The sequence below is a fragment of the Adiantum capillus-veneris genome, chromosome 9 (assembly GCF_014529385.1).
Source record: "Adiantum capillus-veneris isolate H3 chromosome 9, ASM1452938v2, whole genome shotgun sequence".
In the NCBI taxonomy this organism is placed as follows: domain Eukaryota; kingdom Viridiplantae; phylum Streptophyta; class Polypodiopsida; order Polypodiales; family Pteridaceae; genus Adiantum; species Adiantum capillus-veneris.
In genome coordinates, this window is record NC_140939.1 from 89883504 (window position 1) to 89903695 (window position 20192).

The 20192-nt window shown below is 47.1% G+C and overlaps 1 protein-coding gene across 3 annotated transcripts in view; it reads left to right on the forward strand.

The window, feature by feature from the left end:
• The first annotated feature begins 1745 nt into the window (after positions 1-1745).
• LOC147450787 (uncharacterized) overlaps positions 1746-20192 on the forward strand; it is a 65497-nt gene continuing 47050 nt past the window's right edge. The window contains exon 1 of one of the 3 annotated variants that reach the window (XM_086520803.1): positions 1746-1940. The gene's annotated coding sequence lies outside the window, so the exon portion shown is untranslated. The remainder of the gene's footprint in view (positions 1941-20192) is intronic. The other 2 variants (XM_086520806.1, XM_086520804.1) reach the window with 2 other exon arrangements.

A 20192-nucleotide genomic window follows, 5' to 3' on the forward strand; every position in this document is an offset into this window, starting at 1 on the left:
TATGACACTAATGCACTATTGGGGTGATAGATCACTAGGAATATTTTAGAGATGGAGACTTGCACCAACTTCAAAAAAAAGTTGACTAGTTGGATTGGGTTTCAAGGTTCATTTGTTGGGAGAGTTCTCGTCATCAATCACTTCCTAGCGGCACGTGTGATTTTCTTCTTGACTTGATAGAGGCCTTCTAATTCTCATCCTGATCAAATTATTGAGGTTTGTAGGAGTTTTCTTTGGATAGGGGATCCATTTATATCCAAATTGGCAAAGATCAAATAGAGTATATGTTGCCTCCCAAAAAACAAAGGAGGTATGGGATTTGAGGACATAAACAACATTATTGACAAATTGGCACTGAAAATGGCGCTAGTTGCAATACTCATACCTGAGGATGAATGGGCTACTCTCTTGTTGAGAAACGTGGACTAATTTAATATGCCAACTGTACATGGGTGGAAGGGACTTCCAATTGTCACTATCGTTTTTAGTGACCATCCCATTGCACCGAGAGGTTTTGCCCTAATGTGCTCTCTAAGGAAAGCCTGGAACACACACAAGGACAAACTTAACATCATACCTCCCAAGCCCTCAACGACTCTACACACCATACATAATCATTGGTGGTAATTATCAAGGACAAGAAGTTTCGGGCCTTGAAATTCACTAGCATAAGAGCCCTTGGCATACATCCCAAAAAGGCCATCTTGCTATGGCTTGTTCTCTAGAAATTTTTTTGGACAGCTACCAAACTGCAAAAAATGAACATTGGTCAGGCCTTGGACCTAGCTGTAAAACAGGGATAGAAGCCCTAAGCCACCTCTTCATGAGTTGTGCATTTAACCAACCTATTCTAGCTCCCTTGTTCCAAGTCCTAGGTTTCACTCCCTCATGGCAACAATTGCTATAACGAGAGAGTGTTCGTCTATTATCAACTTTTTGGAACAAAGCCCACTTTGAGCTTTTTTGGGATAATTTTGAGGCAGACAAATTGTATAAAAGTGCTTTCCAGACTCCTAGTCTCATAAATTTTATTGAATCTATTTTTCTACTAGATAAAGAACTTTACTTAGACCAACTCAAAAAATGGAAGGAAAGAATTACAATTTATCAAGGATACTGCTCTAAGATATGGAAAGCTCCAAGACAAAGGCAGAGCTGGATACTCGAGGGAAACTTTGAGCAGCGGATACTTCAAGAACTCCATTACCCACTGGTCCCCTTGGCTCTCTAAGATTGGAAATCCTTCCAGAGAGAAGTGGCCAAAAAAATCAACAACAAAGGATTAATACATCTAACTCAGTTATGGGACCGAAACATCGTGAGTTGGAAAGAAGCAGACCAAAGTCGAAACACATCTTGATTCAGAACAATGTCTGTGAGAGAGCTAAGGCCAACACCCTTTTGTATCTTTTGACTCCTCAAGGCCCATTTTATGCTTGAGGCTTATTGTACATTCATTTTTGAGTTAATCCCCATCACAATTGTGAGTATGGCCAAATAAATAAATAAAATGGACGAGAGACGAGAGAGATTACTGATCAAGTGCAAGGGGTCATTAGAAGGATCGAGGAAGACTAAGACTTTTTAGACACCCAATAGAAAGAGTTGGACTATCTCCTGCGTGCATGATGAAGCTTTTTGTGTGCTCTTTCCCCCTGTATGTATTATAATCATGTTAGGAACCGTATTTATGCTAGGACTATGGTAGCAAAACTTACTACTCCTCTATCATTTCCCTCTTTTATGTACGTCCATGCTCTATCTATCCACGAGCCTGATGTATTTGTGTCTCTCTACAATTACGGTTTAAAAAAAAAGGACCTAGGTAGACGTTGCTGTTGCAACGGCACCCAACTCAAAACGACCAGCAGCCCGTGAGCGCCCTGACGTTGCGCAGACTGTTTGTCGAAGGTGCAGGTCTGCGCTCTAGTCGATACAAGGTATGCTCTCTCTCCATGGTCTCCCTTACAGACACATCTCACCTCTCAAACTCTCTCTCTCCCTCTCTCTCTCTCTCTCACACACACACACACACACACGTGCGCACACCTCACCTCTCTCTCTCTCTCTCTCTCTCTCTCTCTCTCTCACACACACACACACACACACACACACACACACACACACACACATCCCGATCCCCCCCTCTCTTCTCTCGTTCCTACATTTGGCCCTCTCTCTCTCTCTCTCTCTCTCACACACACACACACACACACACACACACACATTTTTTAGTAATGTAGAACTGAATTACCGATGCGAAACCTCAAATTGTGGAATAGCCATAGAAATTATTACAAGCAATGAGTTAGAAAGAGTCGAAGTAGAGCTCGTAATGAAGAGAGGGGAACTCATTCAAGTCATAGGCAACTTCAAGAGACCATTGAAGAGATGTTTTAAAGAAGGGTTCATACTCCACTTGAGTTTACTGAAACATGAGGAAATTACGTGCTCTCCACACTCTCCATACCGGCCAGAATCTAACCCAATCGAAAAAGTATGCATAGACTTAAGAAGCGGAAGCACTTCGAAAAGCCAAAAATGTCAACCAAAGGTATCCCAGGGAAACACATGCGAAGAGATATAGAGGTGTAGTCCACAAATTGTTCCGTATGAAAACAAGACCACAATAGATGTGAAATATTCTCAATGCTAGCATCACAACGAACCCATCGTGAGGAAGCTAATCTTCTGGAGTGCAGAAACCTGCCAGTTGGGAGAACCCCAATGATACATCTCCATATAAACAATCGCTCCTTTAAAGGAAGTTTAGCATGCCACACTCTATAACTTTATGTTGCCACCATGCATCACTTTTGTTCATATTTAATACTTTATTACAGTGTTCTTGTATCCAGGAAGATGACTGCAAATGACAATACACCTTCTTTGCAGATATAGAGAGGATTGAAGAACCAACGTAATGCAAGTCACGTACTCGATTCTCAGCAGCAAGCGACGGAATGGGAGATATGGAATCAACCAAATTCTTAATGGTGTACCACATGTGTCTATAACGCATTCCAAGCCCAAAAGATAAAGCAGCCTCTCTAATTGAGAGCACCTGTCCATCAGCATCGATTATATCGATATCCTTTCAATGCCTTTTCGAGAGAGAAAATAAGTCTGTCTTGGAGACCCCTTAACAAGAGTCTGATAAAAAACTCGACTCCAATGCAAACTCTCCATTCTAAGCGAATTGCCACTCATGTCATCTCGACCATGCCACAACAACTCCTTCGTGACTATTTTCCAATCAGCTACTAGATTGGAAGCAAGGGGGTAGCTAGGTATCGTGGCTTCAAATTTGCCAAAACGCACATCCCAGAATGAAGACTGCCAATGCCCAAAAGTTGGGTGTAGAAACCGCATGAGAACATAGAAACGCAAACATCAGTGTCTAGGACTGTTTTGGCTCTATCAGTACCAATAACAAGGTGGCCTTCCTTGCAATAACATGAGAATACAAATGTAGAATATGTAGACCACCACAATGTTTTGGAGTACATAGCTTATCCATAGTGAGCAATTGTAGGCATTTTTTCTTGGAGCAAGTAGACTAGCAATGCTCCAAAATCCAAGACATGAAAGCCTAAAGACGACGAAATGGCCAATGCAATAATGGCAAAAAATATTGCATGTATGTTACCAAGATGGATTATACTATTCTGAGTGTTACATGTAACGGCCAAGTAGACAGCTTCCAAGAATGTAATTCAGACCTAATTTTATTCTCAACCCAATCCAAGAATTTGGGTATTGTTCACTCACCACGCCAACGGGTATCGAAGATGTCGCACAATCAGATTCTGCTTCACTATCTCATCTGGCCATAACATAGAATGCCAATCCATTAGGTGCAATCAAAAGTTACGAAAGTTAACTTGTAGACCAGCAGTCAATTAATAAAGATACATGCAGTCAATTAATAAAGATACATCAAACATGATCTGGTTGATTTCCAGGCCAGACATGGAGTCATCAGCATATGCTTGTGCCACTAAATGATTGCGAGATGGTAATTCCAATCCATGTAATTGGACAAATTCCATCAAGGAGTCCAAGTACAACAATAAAGTCGCAATAGCATACAACATAGTGCATCCTTGCCTAACTGAACAACCAAAGTCCAAAAACTGAGTGAGCTCACCATCAATTATTCCCGAAGATTTTTTTTTTTCGAGAAAAAGATCCTTCTATTAGTTAATGAAAACTGCCCATAGGGCTACATCCACCTCTGCGAGAGAGGGCTACAACAAGCATGATGGGGAGACTCTCCCAATGAAAAAACAACATATATACAATGAGGCTAAATCAAGAGATGGGAGGAGGGAAGAGCCACACAGGTGGACAGTAGTGCCATCTGAGCACCCCCTGGACTATGGTGTAGAAAGGCCCAGGGCGCCAGAGTCGAAGAAAAGCCTCGCGGCGCACCCGCATGCGGTCGGAGCTGCCCGGTAGTCCCTCAAGCTGTCCTCTGAGAGTATGGATCAGCTCTAGCCAAAAGTCACGAACAGTCTCTGCTGGTGGCACAGGACGAGCCTCAAAGATGCGGAAACAGCGGGCCCGCCAGATGAACGAGAGAGCTAGGCCGCTGATGAGCTCCCAACACTCCTCTCTCTCACTGCACCACTTCTGTGGAGTAATCTCTGTAGCAGGTTGGAGTGTAGGTCTCCCCCCCCTGTATTACTACCATCCTGCTGGTGGAAGATAGCTCAAACTGAAGTGCTGGGCCCGTGAGGGTGGACCAAGCCGCTGCCCCCAAGTGTACTGTCGAGCCGTGGAGAGGGCAGGCATCAGCCGAAGAACACGTAGCCACACCTGATGGGCCGAGGGACAGTCCCAAAGACAGTGACGCTGACTCTCCACCAACTGGTCACAGGCTGCACATGCGGCCGAGAGACCACTATGCACCAGCCAGCTCCCTACTGCTGTGGCTCTGTGTGCAACCAGCCACTGGAACAAGGTGACTCGCCTCGGCTGTCTGGAGTCCCACAGCCTCTGCCAAAAAGCTGCCAAGAACTCGACTGTGAGGCCCTCCTCCTGCCAATGACGTGCTGCAGCGGGGCGGGCCTCCCTGTGCTGCAAGTATATGACGTCCAAGCTGAACAGTGTACTGAAAGAAGGGGACTCCTGGGTGGTCGGCATAAGAGAAGGGGTCCCTCCATAGCCACTCACCAGGATCCCACTGTACTCGTGCCAGTGGACAACACTCCCAAGCCCATAGCCTTCAGTGTCCAGTCTCAAGAGCTGCTGGGTCAGGGACTATGACGCAAGTCCTCCCACAGATTCCCACAACTCGGATCCTCTGGAAACAGCACTGCAACTCGCTGTTATCGTCCCCAACCCTGAAGCTCGAAGAACAGGGCTGGGACAGTCTCTGAGCAAGCCCTGACTGAAATGAGAACCTCCAGTCGTGTGAAGGCTCCCATCCACCGGGGTGCTACTGGCTCGAGAGGCGTGAGCCACTCAGCTGGAACTGACTCTGAGATGTCCTGACACATGCTCTGCACCCCTCTCATGCCCTGCAGCTGGACAGCCTGCACCTCTGACAAACCTGTGAACTCTAGCCAGTCACCTAGAGCACGCGCTGGACCTGCCGCCATGGGACCCCAAGAAACATGAGGCGGACTCCCAACCAAGTGGCCTCTCCGAGTGCTAACCATGGGGTTCCAGACGAGGGGTTGCTGTAGGCGCTCCTCCGTGCACGTCGGCTGTCTCTGTTGTAGGCCACGCTGTAAGAGCTCCCAAGATCGAAGCAAACTCACAGTGAAGCTGTCCTCCAGTCTCCTGCTCAAACCAACTCGGCGCAGCTCTGAAAAGATCCATCTGGTCGAAGGTTGCCAAGGACCTCCTGACTGAGGCACCCTGGCACGAAGCCTCTGCAACAAGAATTCCTTCCAGGGCTCCTCGCCTGGAAGAAGTCCTCTGACGACAAACTTCCCAAGAAGGGCTCTGCTCTGCTGTGCAGGATCAATGATCCCAAGCCCTCCCTGAGAACAAGGAAGTGTGATGACCGACCAAGCCACCTTGGCTCGGGCAATTTGAGTATCGCGACCTGACCAAAGGAAGTTCCTGATCAGCCTCTCTACCTGGCTGATACAAGAACTCGAGAAGATCCAGCAAGAAGTGATGTACCACATAGTCGCCAACAACACCTGGTTGGCAACTACTACTCTCCCAGCCAGCGAAAGTCGTGTTGAGCTCCAATGTAATAGCTTTCTCCTGATGGACAGGAGAAGAGGAGCAATCTATTGCTCGGGGGACAAGTCCAGACCAACCTGACAACCGAAGTACCGAACTGCAGTCCCTGGAGGAATCCACCTGAAACCCTCTCCTGGCATCCAATCTGGCACAGGAGCACTGCCAACCGAGAAAGCCACTGTCTTTCTCCAGTTGATCAATGCGCCCGATGCACAGCAGAAGGTCTCCAAAGCCTGCTCACATGTGTGTAGATTGGCCTCCTGGCCCTCTAAGTACAAGGCTGAGTCGTCGGCAAACTCAGCGTCCAGAAGCTCATCTCCCCGTATAGGGAGTGCTAAGCCTCTCAAACCAACCTGCTGTGACATCAAAAATCTGCTCATCGCCTCCGCATAGAACAGAAAGAGAAAAGGGGCAAGAGGACAGCCCTGTCTGACCGAACGTGTGAGCATGAAGCGCTCACCTCTACCTCCTGGCAACAGCACCTGACTGTGAGCCTGTCTGTACAAAGCTGACACCCCTCTGATCCAAGCATCTGAGAAGCCCATCCTGTGTAGCGTGCCCTCAAGAAAGTCCCAGTCAACTCTGTCGTATGCCTTCTCAAAATCGAGAAGAAGAATCACAAGGTCCTCCCCACGGAGCCGTGCAAGGGCAGAAGCCTCCGAAAAAGTGAAGATGTTGTCAAGGATATTGCGTTCCTTGACAAAACCTGTCTGAGTCCCATGTAAGAGAAAAGGGGCAAGAGGACAGCCCTGTCTGACCGAACGTGTGAGCATGAAGCGCTCACCTCTACCTCCTGCCAACAGCACCCGACTGTGAGCCTGTCTGTACAAAGCTGACACCCCTTTGATCCAAGCATCTGAGAAGCCCATCCTGCGTAGCGTGCCCTCTAGAAAGTCCCAGTCAACTCTGTCGTATGCCTTCTCAAAATCGAGAAGAAGAATCACAAGGTCCTCCCCACGGAGCCGTGCAAGGGCAGAAGCCTCCCAAAAAGTGAAGATGTTGTCAAGGATACTGCGTTCCTTGACAAAACCTGTCTGAGTCCCATGTATAAGGCTCTCCAAAAGTGGCTGAATCCTCAAACTCAGAGCCTTGGCAAGAATTTTGTAGGCTGAGTTGAGAATGGTGATGGGACGCCACTGTCGAATCTCATCCAAGGAGCCACCCAAGGAGCCACCCTCCTTTGGAATGAGGTAAATCAGGCCCTCACTCATGCTATCCGGCATCACTCCTGTGTGCAGAATGTATTGAAAGGCACTACAAAGATCTGGGCCAAGCAGGTCCCAGTACTCCAAGAAGAAGCTGGGAGTCGGCCCGTCTTCACCTGGACAGCTACCACGAGGGAGGGCCCTAAGAGCCGTGTGCAGCTTCTCAAGCTGAAGAGGCATCTCTAGCCTCTGGCGCATCTCCTCAGTCACAAGCATAAGGAGATCAATCTCTCCTCCCACAAGGCAACGCTGAAGCTCCTGACGCAATCGGCCCCGCTGTCGTTGAAACTGGGGCCCACCTAGTCCCTGCACGTTCCACGAGACGATCCTCATGGGGAGCGAGAGAGAACAGATGCTGCCGCAGCAGCAAGACGAGCTATCTTCGAGGTTGGCTTGGATGGGGAGTAATCCGCATCCGAGCGTCCTCTAGATAGGCGAGACTGCAGTGAGTGCCTGGTCCAAGCCCAAGCAAAGCGAGCTGTGCGTAAAGCAACCTCCTCTGTCCAGGAGTCCTCATGGTTGTATACATAGCAAGGTAAACACTGCGTATCAGCAAAAAAGTTCACCACAATGTGTCTACATCCTGCTGAGTCTGGGGGTGTCACGGCAAACTTGGCCAGTGGCCACAAAGTCTGCAGCAAGTCTGTAACGCCAAGTTCTCCCATGTGGTGAGAGAAGTCAAGAACCTGTGTATGCAACCATCCCACCACTGAGTCGAGGGACCACTCTGTCTCAGTCCTACCGCAGAGGGGGAAGGAGAAACCAATTGCTGAGTCCAAGGCCTCTGTCCCCCTAGCGGCGAGGAACAAAGCGTGGACTCTGAATCAGGCTTCCTTGTGGTCTGCTGCGGAATCGCCGAGAAAGCGAGTGAACCCGTAATCGAAGAAATCCCAGCGGCGTCGGAGGTCAATGCTCGTCAAACCACGAGGGATAGCTGCAAGAGAAGATGTCTGAATCTGCAGAGGGGGCCGCATGAAGGGCTGACCCTCTCTCGCTAGGCGACTCATGGCAAAGGCGCTGCCAAGAGATCTCCTAGCCGCCGGCGAGGGACCAGTCTCCTGAGCCGATTGTGGTACTGAAGCATGAGGAGGGGGAGAAGGGGCTGAGGGGGGGCGGGGGAGAAGATAAACGGGTGGGGCGACAGAGACATGGGGGGGGCGAGGTGGGAAGTGGACGGGAGCAGAGGGCGGGGGAGGGGATGAGGAGGAGGAGGGGAGATCGGAAGGCGAAGCGGCTGGCGAGGGTGAAGCGGAGGTGGAGGCTGGCGTAGGGGGCTCCTCCTGCTCAAGAGGACCAAAGCGGTTCCCACTGGGAACCCACTGCTGCTGAGTAGGCACCTGAGGGCCACTCTCAGTGCCAGGCTGTCGTTGTGGCCCCTGGCGTCGACGGCCACGGGCCTGCTGCCACCCCTCCTCCGTTGGAGCCCCAGGCTCGGAGGGTGGTGCAGGCTGAGGTGCGGGTCGTGGTCTCCTCCGTGGACAGGCCTTCGCTAGGTGGCCCATCTGTTTGCAAATGAAGCACTGGTTCGGGAGACCCGAGTACTCCACACTCTGTCTAAACCAACCCCCACTCACCCAAGGCAGAAGGATTACCTTCGGGAGCGTGTGGGTATCTCTGACCAAAACTCGAACTGAAGGGATGCCAGCCGCCTTGGCAGCTACTGATGTTGCCGTACGAGGTGTCTCCAGGACAGTCCCGATGGCGGAGCCAATCTTGGAGAGAAGTGGAAGGTACTCCCTCCGTAAACGTGGAAAGCAGACTGAGATGGGGATGTCCGCCTCCTCTACTAGCACATCCGAAGTCGGGTCAAAACCATGTCGCCACTGTCGAAAGTGGGCACGTGATGCTCGGATGGCCAATGGACTCATAGCTATGACCTTGGAGGCCATCTCGGAAGTCTCGAACTCAATCTGGTAGTACCCCCGTCCGAGAATCTGGACATCCAAGATCTTGCCCACCTCTGCGAGGAGGCGGGCCTGGAGAAGGTCTCGCAGCTCTCCTCTGCTAGGACGAGTGCCGAGAACCTTGCAGATGACAGAAGTTGCCTGCAAGCGTTCTACCTCTGCGGCAAGGCTTGCTTGCTTTGCCGGCGAAAGAGCAAGTCGAATGGTGGGGTCAGCGGGGTCGGGCGAGGGGGCTTTAGGCGAGTCCCTCTGTGGTGAAGCTGGAGCCTCCATCTGTGTCTACTGTTGAGTCGAAGAAGCGGGCGGTGAAGAAAAAAACCTGCAAACAAGTCAGCTAGGCACTTTTTCCGAAGAGAGTGCTGCCGAGTGAGGTGCAGAGGGCCTTCGGGAGCGAAGAGGATAGGGGGGGGGAGGGGGGGGGGATGGGGGGACGGCGAGGACGAAGAGGGCAGCCGTGCAATGTGCGGGTGCACAAGCAGCAGCGAGCGGGGGGAAGGAGTGGGGAAGGCAAAGCGAGAGGAGGGCAGCGGGCAGCCTTTGGGGCAGCGCGCAGATAGGGGGGGGCAGCGGGTGGGCTGAGGGGCAACGCGCAGGGGCTGAAGGGGGTGGGGGGACAGTGTAGGGGCAACGGGTGGGGGGGGGAGGGTAGCGATGGCGCAGCAAGGGGGGGGCGAGCAGCAGTAGCGAGCCCAAGTCATTATTCCCGAAGATTGACTATGCTCATAAAGAAAATAGACCACACTACGCATTTTGAACCCAAAGTCCAAGGTTGCCATTATCTGTGCAATGAAGTCTTAATGATTAGTGTCAAATGTTTTCTATATATCAATCTGCATGTAAGTACATCTTGTTTAGTATATTTTGCATACTCAATGTTGATGAAAGCATTAACAATATTATCCATAATTTGTGGGCGAGGAATGAATCCATATCGGGCAGGTTTTATGCCGGAAAACAATCGATCTTTAATGTGTGTAGCTGTCATTTTCGACATCGATTTGTAAATGAGCGGCATAACTGTAATAGGACGCCATTGTGAGAAAGATTCACATAACATTTGCTTAGGCAACAATTTCACCAGTCCTTTCCATGATTGCGGCAAAGATTGTGTAGTCCATGCATGATTCATCATGAAAAACAGAGGTTGCTTAAGAGACTCCTAAAAGCGAAGGAAAAATTAAACCATAAGACCATCCCATCCAAGCGATTTCCAATGACCAAGATGTAACAAACTATTGTGTAATTCAACTTCAGTAAGGTGGGTGGCCTCAAGAATAGCTACATCATCCATTGTCAATATAGGATGTACATGTGACAACAATTGAAGGAGCCTCAGGAGTTGCAAAAACCTGTTGAAAGTGATTTACCATGGAATTTGCCAATTGAATCGTATTGGTTGTCCATTGCCCAATAACATCCTTAACTCTTTTAATGGCTGCAAATTGCCGCAAATGATGCAAATGCTTAAAAGATTGCTTTGACGAACAAGCTTATGCTGTCTCGATCTAACGTTTCATTTTCAAGTTTCCTCTTGTTATTATGTATCAAGGAGACTTTAGCCGCACATAACTTCTCTTGTTCTGAATCAGTAAGCGGTCTAGAATCCACAAGACTTTTAAGTCTTGACAAATTGCCTTGTCTTCTTGCACCTTGTCTCTTTGCTAATGCATATACCATGTACCATAATCCTTTATGACTGCCTGGATCCGCATAACAAAACAATACCAAGCCCACATCCACATCAATAACCATATGGGAGACAAGTGGAGGAATCACCTCTTCAATCAACATTTGGAAGGCTTGGTGCGAAAGATATGCATTATTGATATGGAATAACCGCTTGCGGAGAAGAGGGGAATCTGCAGATTGCCTCAAAATGAACCAAAGCCAAAGAGGGAAGTGATCTGATAGGGTAAAGAAACGATCAATCCTCATATCACATGCGAATACATCATATTGCGGAGTACCCAACAAATACCAACGATCCAACCGTCCTCTATATCTAGAGTGAGCATCATGAATAAAAGTGTAACCCCGCTCTAAAGAATGAGTAACGGCTTACATATCCTAAATTCTTGTATCTCTGATCATAGGATTCTAAGAAGAACGCACAGAGCTCAAGATATGCGAATGACCAGATGTATTATCCGTGTTTGTAGGTGCATTATTAAAACCTCCACACCAAAAAGCATGCGAGCACCATTGATATTTAGTTAATTCTTACCAAAGGTGACTTCTTTGTGGCGAGGCAGTATAAGCATAAACCCCAACAAATTCGAGAATATTCCCTTGCACAAGACATTGAACAACCATCCATCTCATTGCTAGGTCATTGTGGGCTAAGACCGGTTGCAATTCATGTTGCACCATCATCAAAATACTTGATGCCAAGTTAATAAAGTACCATGTTTATGTTGCTACCATCAATTAAGTTCACCCGCTATGCTCACAAAGTAATCTCACAAAAGTGCTTTATCTAATTTCCTAATTCCTCTACTCTCAAAGCTCATAGCCCATTTCCATTATATAGACGGTGACGAAAATACAACAAATTTTCACGAATGAGATAATTGTTGGGCCCTTAGGAAGCAAGAGCCTGCAACCATTGCTTACCAAACTCGGAATCTACATACTGGTTCTTCATGCTGTCGAAAGAGACACTCAATAGAAACTGTTGATCTTGACCCAAGAGTCAGGATCTATCCTTTGCGACTTAATGCATCTGCAACAGGGTTAGCTTTACCAGGCACATACTCAATCAAACCACCAAGTTGCTCAAAAAATTGTGACCACCATGCGCTTGGCGATCACTCCAATGTGCACTAGACATAGACTGGAGCCACTTGAGGGCTTGGTGATCTGTGCGAACTGTGAACTCTCTAGCATAGAGAAAATGCTTCCAATGCTTGAGAGAGTGAATGACAGACATAAGTTCTTTGTCATAAACATAATAATTCTTTTCTGCACTATTTAACTTCCGACTGAGAAATGCAACTGGATAGCCATGCTGTTGAAGCACAACACCTATGCCGACATTTCTCGTATCCGTCTATACCTCAAAGGGGTTATCCCAAGAGGCAAGGATGAGACACGACGCCTTTGTCACCGCAACCTTGAGAGCTGCAAAAGCCTCAACGGCTGCCTCGAGCAAAACCACGCGCTGTCGGCGAGTTTTTACCCCTTTCAAAACATCAGTCATGGGTGCAACAATGCGTGCAAAATTCTCTATGTGCGAACTATATGCTTGACATAACCAAAGAAAAGAACGCACATCATATGCAATTTTGGGCAAATCCCAATTACGAACCTGTTCTACCTTCACGGGAACGAGCTTGACCCCTTCTACAGAAATGATATAAACCAGATAATTCAGTGAGAAAAAACTAAGATTTCTTAGTTGCAATGTACAGATGACACTCATTCAAACGGGCTAAAACCCTTTCTACATCCTTTTCATGTTGTTCCCACGATGCAAAAAAAATGAGAACATCATCAAGAAAGATAAATACACACACGCCAACCATATCACCAAAACCGCTTACCGTGAGACGATTAAATGTACCCACGGCACCTGTCAATCCAAAAGGCATAACCACATACTCCCATTGCCCTCGCTCTGTGCGAAAGGCGGTCTTGTAGATGTCGCCTTTGAATACCCTTACTCGATGGTATCCACTTTTGAGATTGACCTTACTGAAAACCTTTGCCCCATTGAGCCTATTGAGGTTATACTCAATGCGAGGCATCGGAAACTTGTTTTTGACGGTCATCTTGTTCAAAGCCCTATGATCAATGTAACAAACTGCTGACGTGTCAAAGCCTAAAGAATGGAGCCAACTTACAGATGCCGGCCGAGGGGCCTAAACCCTAAGAAGAACAAGCAGTAGAAGAAGTGTCACAGAGTGAGGACGTGGTTGCCCGAGTGCAGAAAACCCTAACCCTAATTTCTGCCAGAAACCCTAATTTTGAAAACCCTAATTGCAGAAACCCTAATTGCTGAAACCCTAACCCGGAAACCTGCAAACCCTAATTTCTGCTAGAAACCCTAACTGCTGAAACCCTAACCCTAAAACCTGCAAACCCTAATTTCTGCCAAAAACCTTAACTGTTGAAACCCTAATTTTGGAAACCCTAACCCTAAAACCTGCAACCCTAATTTCTGCCAAAAACCCTAACCCTAACCCTAAGGTAGCAGACAAATTCCGAAAATTGTGCTGACATGATGACGTGGCAGGCTGTACGGATTTCAGTAAATTGCGCTGGCAGCTTTTGGCATTGCTTTTTGGACCAGAAGCTTTTGAGTTTGAAAGTTTTTCATGTAAACTGCTTTTTGGACCAGAAGCTTTTGAGTTTGAAAGCTTTTCATGTAAATTGCTTTTCAGGCCAAGGGCCTTTAAATATGAGGCTAAGGCTCATTCTCTGGCATGCTTCAGTACGAAGGTGCAGAGTCTGGAGTACCGGCTTGTACTGTGTTGATGCAATATAAAGAAATACCGAAAGGGGTGCCAAGGTTTGGGGCCAATACTCTCTGGGGTGGAATTCCGCCACTCCGTGTCGCATGTCGTCTCTCTCTCCATTTCAGTTTAGTTGTTATTTGAAGTGCTTAAAGTTGTTCAGTCTGTTCTTTTCTATTGGCACGTGGTGCCCGCCTTGTGACAATCAACACACAAACGAGACGAACCATCCTTCTTGCGGACAAATAAAATAGGAGCAGCAAAAGGACTTACACTCATAGTAACAGGGAATGGCCGTTTTCATGTCTCCGTTCCCCGTTGCCATTCTATGTTACCGTTCCGAATCCCCGTTCCGTGTTTCAAACGTGAGTATCCGTAACAAGGAATGGCATTTTGTGGCAGTTGCTGTTCCTGGTAACTATGCTTACACTAGGACGTATGAATCCTCTGGCCACCCAACTCCGTGAGTAGCCACTCTAATTCTTCTTCTTGAGTCTTGTTCAAATGGTAGGGAGCCTTACTAACTGGCTGTGCCCCCTCCATGAGTTCGATGTGATTGTCCTCCGGCTGCTCGGGAGGGAGACGGGGTGGAAGATCATCCTGCAAAAAGAGGTGCTCATACTTGGTAAACAAGGCTGGATACATGTCTGGAGTCTTAATGCTCTGAGTAACTGGAGAGGCATAGATGAATGCCGCTTGTGCTCCTCTTTGTAATTCATGCTTTTCCTGCACATGAGAATGAGAGGTAAACAATGCAGACTCTCCTCACCACGAATGAACATGGGAGAGTCACCTTTGGCATTTAAAGTGAGCGTATTGTATGTCCAATCAATGAGAGGGTTATGTTCACGAAACCATCTAATGCCCAAAATCATACCACATCTTGAGAGAGGAGACACGACAAATTTTCTACGAAAGGAAGCTTGCTGAACAATGAATAACACATCAAGGCACTCTTGCGTAATGAGAGAGTGGAGCGAAGCCTGACACCTCAAGAGGAGTTGTCTAGCTAACCTCCACGCAAGCTCTCTCTACAAGAGAGTCACCAATCACATCATGCATACTGCCTGAATCAAACAATATGACAAAACGCTGACTCTCCACATGTCCATAACATTTAAAGAGAGACTCATCAATGTGTGTGTCAGAAACATGTGGAGACTCAGATTGGTTCACTAAAGTGCTTGTGGTAGCTGTCGGTGCTTTGGGTTCTTTAGGTGGTGCTGTCTTAGGACAAGCCTCTTAATATGACCCTTGACGTGACATTGATAACATCGACCTTCCTTAGCATAAATGACTTGTTCTTCTGACGTTATGTGTCCTCTTATAATTCCTTGTGCATCTTTTTCATCTGGGTTAGCATAGGTTTAGCAGGTGTTTTAGCTTTACCCTTAGATTCATTTTGAGAGTTATTTTCCGAAGGATTAGAGGAAGACGGACTAGAAGCGTTACCATACTTACCGTTCTATGGGTTCTGAGGAGTCTGAGAGGTACTGTGAGAAGACTTGTTCTCCTTAGGCTTTCCTTTGTTGTGCTTCATCTCCTGTGCGAGAGCAATCGCTACCGCCTTGTTGATATCCACGGGTCGAGTACTTCGACATCAAACTTGATATAGTCCAAACCAAAAAGGAATGCCTCTTTGCGCTCATCATCGATTTGCGTAATTGGGTGCCGAGCTGCAAAACACGGTTAGACATGACTGGCATACCATTTTGCTTGAGATTGCGCTAATCTTCTCTCAACCGCGCCAAGTACCGAGGTGGCATAAACCGCACCTTGGGCTTGTCTTGGAAGTCGGCCCGATTGAAGAAAGGGGCACGCCTTCTTCGGCTTCCTCTAGGTGCGCGGCGAACTGTGCCTCTTGCCATGTGTGATACCAATTAATAGCATCACCGGCAAGATACATGGCTACTGTAAAAACTTTGCTATTTTCTGTTTTCTTAGTTGTCGCAAAGTAAGCATTAAATTGATGCAGCTAAGAATGAATACCATTAGTATCTATCTTACCGTCATACTTACTGAACGTCAACTTCTCAGTGACTGGATTGTTGGAGTCCGCATCTCTACTTGTGCTACCTGATGAATTGCCCACATCTTTTATCGGCTTGGATTTCGAGGTGAGTACCTGTAGGACCAATTCTTGGGTCTCTCTGCACCTCACACTCTAATTCCAAGGCCGCTCGCCTTTCTTCGGCCGCTATGCGTTGAGCTTCGTGTGCTTGCTCACGATCAAGCTCCATAGCTGCCTTTCTTTCTTCGGCCGCCAAGCGCGCTTGCTTACGCTTACGCTCCAAGGCTGCCTTTCTTTCTTTGTGCTCGCGATCCAAGGCGGCGCGTTGTGCCTCTTGTTGTATCATCATGTCCATTATCGACTTGACCAAAGCCTCCATAGGATTTGGTGCAACCCGTGGCGTCGATGGGGATGGCCAAGGATCGGAAAAATATCCGCCTGGTGTCGTATTCTTCTCTCTCTCTCTCTCTCTCTCTCTTTCTGTCAGTCTCAACACCTTCATTCACAGTAGCATTCACTTTGTTTGTGATCATTGCATTCTCTCTCGAAAGGAACGAAAGGCTCTCCCTTTTGTATTCGTGGAGCAAGCAACACTCAATATTCAACGGCTTTGGGCAAAACATGGCGTTTCCCTCATTGCCGACGGGTGGAGCGATACAAGGAAGAGATCTATCCATGGCCTCGTCGCATACTCGAGTGGAGAGATGTACTTTGTGCACTCTTATGATGCTACGGAGAGTGGTAAATCCGCCGATGTCCTCTCTGCAGAGTGGACAACGGCCATAGAAACGATCGGTGAGCAACACGTGGGGGCCTTTGTCACAGATGGGGAGGCATCAAAGTTTCAAACAGAGAAGCAACAACTATTGTAGAGGGCCACTATCTGCATGTGACAGTGTGCTTTTGCATAGTACACTGCTTGAACGACTCTAAAAGACATCGGCAAGCTAGACTGGATTACTCTTATCATTGTTGATGGAGTGAAGATTGTTACTTTTATCAACAATCACAACTTGGTTCGGAGTGAGTATCTCAAGAGGTCAGGCGGCAAAGTGCTTCTAAAGTATTCAGACACCCACTTCGTATTCAACTTTCTTCTTGTGCGTAGGTTGTTTGAATGTCAAAATGCGGTTCGACAGGTCTTCATTAGTGATGAGTTCACCACCTCTCCCTATGCAAAGACAGTTGCATGAATTTTGTGCAAGGATAAGACAGAGGATCTTGAGTTATGGAAGGAGCTCAAGAGTAAAACCGGTGGTTCATTTGCTTCGAGTTCTCGATGACATGGACCATTGCATTGGCAAGGTTTATGAGGCAATGGACCGCATGATCGAGCAGCTTGCACAACTTGAGCCAAAAGCAGAGCGATATGAGGAGATCCATGCACTTTGCATCTCGAGGTGGAATTCATATGCCTCAAGGTGCACATGGGGCAACGTTCATGGTGGATCCAGAGTTCCAAGGTGAAGGGCAAGAGACAGATAGAGAAGTCATGGACCAATTTACAGAGATCTCAAACAAGATGGTTCTAGACAGAGATGAGCAACGCATTGTCAAAGATTTAGTTGAGACAGTACTAAGAGATGCGGGGGTCATTTGGCAGTCCAGATGCTCAGATTGATCACAGGAAGATAGGTTCAGTGCTATGGTGGGAGGACTATGGCTATGATGCCCCTGAGCTTCAGAGATTGGCGATCCGTATTCTGAGCCAGTCAGTTAGTACCTCATGCTTGGAGAAATTTTGGAGTACCTTTAGCCACATTGCTTCCAAGAAGAGGAATCGGCTTGGAGTGGAGAAGGCAAATGATCTTGTCTTTGTCAGCGCAAATTTGAAAATGCTTTGTAAGAGTGCAGGTAAATAGATAGAGCCTTTACACAGTGGGAGATGGAGCAAGAGGCTCCTCAGGCAGGTGGAGATACAGAGCCACCGACACTAGGTACTTCATCCATGGCTGAGGTCGAGCCGGGCCTAGAGCTCGATGATGAGGAATGGGAGGATGTGCATGATGTACAGCCGGCTACTACGAATTGGAAGGCTTCTCAGGCTAGTGTCTCTTGAGTCTTGAGTCTTGAGACTCGAGAGTTGCGACTCTAGGACTTTCATTATCCTTACCTTTTTGTATGACTGCTTGCCCTCTTTGTAGCATCTTTATGGTATTTGTCACCTTTAGTCTTTTGGTATTGTGGTCACTGGTTTGGCCCCTTGTAGTCTCATTATGGTATATGTCACCTCTGGTTTTTTTGTAGCGCCTTTGCAGGCCTTGTTAGCCAAAATTAAGCGAAAAGTTTTATCTCTGACTACTACTCTTGCAATTATTTGAGAGCTCTAATCTGTAACTACATGTGTTATTGTGTATGAGAATTGTGTTTGTTCAATGTTGTGTATGTACCATCATACATGGACGCGACGCCGCATATCCCAATCAAGTCATAATAAGGTTGAATGGTTTTTGAATCGTATTTTTTGTGGGTATTAGAGTCAAAGGACTCTAGTACTACTTGTATTCAAACACATAACACTAAAAATAGCATTATTTGGGTGTTTTTAAGCCTCCTGTTCCGTGTTGTTCCCGTTCCGAACCCGTTCCCGTTTCCCCGTTCCACAGGGAGGCCCGTCGCCGTTCCCGTTCTGCGTTCCGGGTAACTATGATTTGGACTGTCATTGAGAGATTTAGCAAGCAAGCTCACTTCATTCTAGTGAAGAAAACAGTCAAGCCGGACCATTTAGGGAGACTGTTCATTGCATAGATATTTCTGTTACATGACATGCTTGAGACAATAGTCTCCGACAGAGATCCTTGATTCACGAGTTTGTTTTGGAGGGCTATTTGGGACAACACTGGCGCACAGTTGCAATTCTCGTCATCTTTCCACCCGGAGACATGGGCAATCTGAGATCGTCAATTCAGTTGTTTTGGATTTGTTGAAGTCTTATATCTATGGAATATTCTTCAAAATTTGGCCTCAAAACTAAGAATTGAAAGAGTTTTAACCTTTCCATCCGTAAAAGAAAATGTGGCCCTAAAACTGAAAGAGTTTTAATTTTGCCCTTGCTTACTTCTACTTACCTTGTAGCCTAGGTGCGGGATGATAAAAAAACCTAAAGAAAACGCAAAAGCTCAGGGGTAGCAGATAGGGCTTTGAGCGCAAATAGAGAGGGGCGCGGGACGCATCGTCCCTAACTTCTCCATGAATGGCAGCAACAACGGCAACAGCCTCTGAATGCGGATGAGGGTGTCAAAGGTGAGGTTTTCACAGTGGTCCCTGCAACGTGGCTAATGATGATCAAATGATCTACAAAATTGTGAGCTATGTAATCTCTACCGTACCTAAACCTGGTTTTCGTTTCATGTTTTTTTGTACAGAAGGCGCTATAAATTGCTACATGATGGGGAATTTCATGTTCCTTGCGCCTCCTTTTGACTCAAGTTGCCAGATACTTGGAAGATTCACAATGCATTCGATGGGAGTCTCTTGAAACCTTTTAAAGGTGAGGTGCCAGTTGATGGGGAGCCTGATGAGCAATCGGAAGTGGAAGAGAGCGAGGAGATACTCGTTCCTTAACAGATTTTGGTACACAAGGAAAGAAAAGTGAAAGGGAAAGTGATTCGGTGGTTCTTAGTTAAATTTAAGAACTATTTGGCATTGAATGCGAAATGGATGGAGGAGGAGGACCGAGCAGATACTCCTTAGATTTTGGAACTTTACCTTGAGGCATTCGGTTTAGGTGCGTCTACTCCGAGAGATCCTGCAGATCAACAAGGTTGGATCTGGTGCAGTGGGATTGCACAAGATGACGATCAAAGCCTTGAGTTGATGCTTAGTTTCTGAAAGTTCCAAACTTCATTCCTTGCCCATCTTCCTTCGAATCCTTAGGCTGACTCACAATCACAGTGTCATAAACAGGTGCCCGCAAAAGTGGTGCTCCATGATTGTCGATTCTAGCACTCGCATTATCTGTTTTACCTGTCATATCTGCATTTTGGGCATATGGTTGCGAAAAACCAGCCATACCAAATTGTGTTTTGGTACTCTAAACTGACCATAGGCACCTTAAAACCTAGTTGGACACCCATGTTCCCATACATAGGGTTTACCATACTTGTTTGCATTGGCCCAAACACATTCCCTGGCATATAACCTGTGGAACGTCCAACCATAGCTTGAAACACTGAACCACCTTGAAAATAACCAGGATATGAAGTAGGTAAGGGAAGGGTCTGACGCATAGCCTGCTCATTACTCCCTTGACCATTCCCAAACGGTTCCCGTCCAGGTAAAACAAATGGACACCGCTGGTTGCTCAATCACATGGGCTTTCCCTCTAGCATTACAAGACCTCTGTGCATTGAAAATCTCCTTTTCCTGCAACGGCTCAGTCATGTCCTGTGTTGGAGCCTGAAAACCTTGTGTC